Here is a 2,872-nt window from a genome sequence, read left to right as displayed (position 1 = left end):
AACTTTTAAAGGTTTAGCCTTGCTCTTTAAAAATGTTAAGGATTTACTTATAAGTGTATATGGGAGAAAATTAATTTTTGTATAATAAAAGGTAGAAGATGTTGCCATAAAACCAAAAATTCCTATCTTCTGCTAAAAATTTCAAGAGGTTTTTATTTTTTTTTTCAGTTTTTGGCTGTAGCTGGGCTTGAACCCTCCACCTCCAGCACATGGGGCAAGTGCCCTACTCCTTTGAGCCACAGGCACTGCCCCTCAAGAAATTTTATTGTACTGCATAAAAGCACATGTCCTCGCCAGCTTAAAAGCATTTTTGTCAAATTCCAGAAAATTGATATTCACTGAAATTGTATTCCCTTTTCGTATTAGGTAAATTTCTCTCAGTATCCTTATATTTTAATAGTTGGCTGGGGGTTATTAAAAGATAAAACATTAATTCATAGGATTCTCTTACTTAAAATATCGTATGCATTAATAGGAAGTGTCTTAAATCAAGAAGAAAAATCATAATCTCTTTATTCTCTATTTATATTTGAATAGAACATTTAAAGTAGACATTGCAAATGGAGACCAGCAATGCGTGTGCAGAGCAGATTCCACGTAAGAGTCCAGATTTCCAGATGGCTGAGGGTAACAGGAAGGTCTGGCAACACTGGTCTGCCATCGCGGTGGCACTTTTGAGACTGGAGAGCAGCTGCTCCTCTGCCAGCTTCGACCCCAGCTCCCACCACCCCATGGCACCCACTTCCCCTTAGTGCTTTCTCCCCGCCCTATAGGCACTTGGGCTTGTCACCCTTAATTAGAATATTAAAATATACACTATGTATGGTTCTGAAAATCAACTTTGAAAGTCACTGAATTTTATGCCATAGTTCTGTTTGGTTTGATTTATCCTTTTTTCTCCCTTTTTTTTGAGATAGGGTCTTGCTATGTTGTCCAGGCTGGATTTAAATTCCTGGGCTCAAGCAATCCTCCCAGTTCAGCCTCCTGAGTAGCTGGGACTGCAATGCTACTGTTGCTTAGCTTTGTTCAGTTTTTGGTTTGTCTTAAAATTATTGGTGCTCTTAGTTTAATAGAATCCATTACTTATTAGCAGGAAGATGAGTCTTTCTAAATATGCAGCATTAAAATTTTGGGTTGCATTGAACTGTGGCATTGCCATTCATCTTACTGAGTGAGTACCTTGTGAATAAAGGCATTTATTCAGTAGAAGAACAAAGACAGCTTTTGACGTAGACACTCCAGACACAGGGTCAATCATCTCAACAGACCAGATGAAACCAAAACCTAGTCCTTAAACTCACCTTCATGGAGCACATGACTACGTGGACTACATTATGTAAAGGTGCCAAAGAAGCAGTTGTTACCTCTTTTTAGGAAAATTAAACATAGGTAGAAATAAATGACAAAACAGAGGATAAAGTGTGAAATACCCCAGGAGGATTAGAGGGAGAGACTTTTGGAGTTCAAGGCAAGGAGACTCCTCGTCCATCTGAGGATGGTTGGTGGGTTTGGCGAGGGTCAATGGAAATGGACTTGGATTTGCTGTTGCTCCTGAGTTTACCTGGATTCTAACATGGTGGGGTGAGAGCTGCAGCACGATGAGTGAGAGACGTGCCAAGGAGAGCTAGGCCAGATTCTAGGCTGGTCATTCCAAATGGCATTTATTTTTAAGATAGCATTTATTTTTTAAGATAACCATCAGAATGAACACGAATGTAAAAATCTCAGAGAACCTGTGGGTGTCTGGTACCCTTCTCCGCAGCTGGAGAAACACTTATCTAATTAGATTGGGTCTAATTTATCTAATGGGATCTAAAGATCTTTTCAGTTTGGGGATGCCAACTGAAGCCCACAGAAGGACAGTGAGTTTCTCTAGCTTGCACGGTGAGTTGGTGGCAGCAGAGGGACTAGAACCCAGAAACCCAGTCCTTCTTGCACTGTACTTTAAGAACCATAGAAATATTCTTGCTCACCGTGGTCTTGAATAGACTCTCTTGGGTCAGTTTGGGAAACCTAACAGATCTAGGTACTACTGCTAAGGGCAGATAAGTTTTGAGAGCAGCAATCAGCAAAGTTCCTTGAAATGTTATCAGGACTCTCAATGGGGGAGTGACTGTCCCCATTGACCCAGGATAGAGAAGTTTCCTGCAGAAAATTAGAAGATGCTTACTCACCAAAGCTGTAAATACATGCACACCTTCGCTAATGCCCCAGCACATTGGTCTTGCTAAACAGGCAATGGATTAGTTTTCTGCATCTGATTTTTCCCCTAAAGTTTGCTAGGTTTTTTTTTTTTTGCAAAACTTTGTTCTAAAAACATACTCATACCTTCCTTTGGATGGTTGCAAATTACCAATTTTGTCACAGGCTCCTCCTGTGAGACATCATCCATGGTGTGCTGTGTGTTTCTGTGGTTCCTTCCTGCCATCTAGTGGCCGTGTCCACAGGACCTTGACAATCGGCACTTTTAAACAGTACTTATAAGCGTTCCAAGCCTTTGCCACAAAAACAAAGCAAGTGGGCAAATCAGTTTAAGTTAACAATTACTCAACATACGAAGGCTTAAAAATTATTAAATGTAGACATGCTAGATGGCTTGAAAAAATGCTTTGCTTTTTTTTTTTTTGAAAAGCAGTCTTTCCTGCAAGACGCCTTTAAGGCAGTATTTTTGAAACTTTTTATTAAAGTATCTTACATGGAGGTATAAGCACATATGCATGAATTTCCATGATGGGAATACGCCTGCCTGTTAGCCCCGGCCCTCTTGTGTAACCACTGACTTTCAGCGCCATCATTTCACTCATATTGGTACTTTGTGTAAGTGAAGTGATATGGTGGGTACTCTGCTGAATGTGTGGCATTTTTTTTTTTT

General features: G+C 40.1%; 1 protein-coding gene across 1 annotated transcript in view; it reads left to right on the top strand.

Annotated features, from left to right (window-relative positions):
- Window positions 1-2,872, top strand: part of PROM1 (prominin 1) — a 79,943-nt gene that overhangs the window by 33,504 nt on the left and 43,567 nt on the right. The gene's annotated exons all lie outside the window — the stretch shown is intronic.

The sequence above is a fragment of the Otolemur garnettii genome, unplaced genomic scaffold (assembly GCF_000181295.1).
Source record: "Otolemur garnettii isolate 467f Iridium unplaced genomic scaffold, OtoGar3 scaffold00069, whole genome shotgun sequence".
Classification (NCBI taxonomy): Eukaryota; Metazoa; Chordata; class Mammalia; order Primates; family Galagidae; genus Otolemur; species Otolemur garnettii.
The sequence above is the reverse complement of the archived record's forward strand: the minus strand, read 5'-3'. Positions and strand labels throughout refer to the sequence as shown.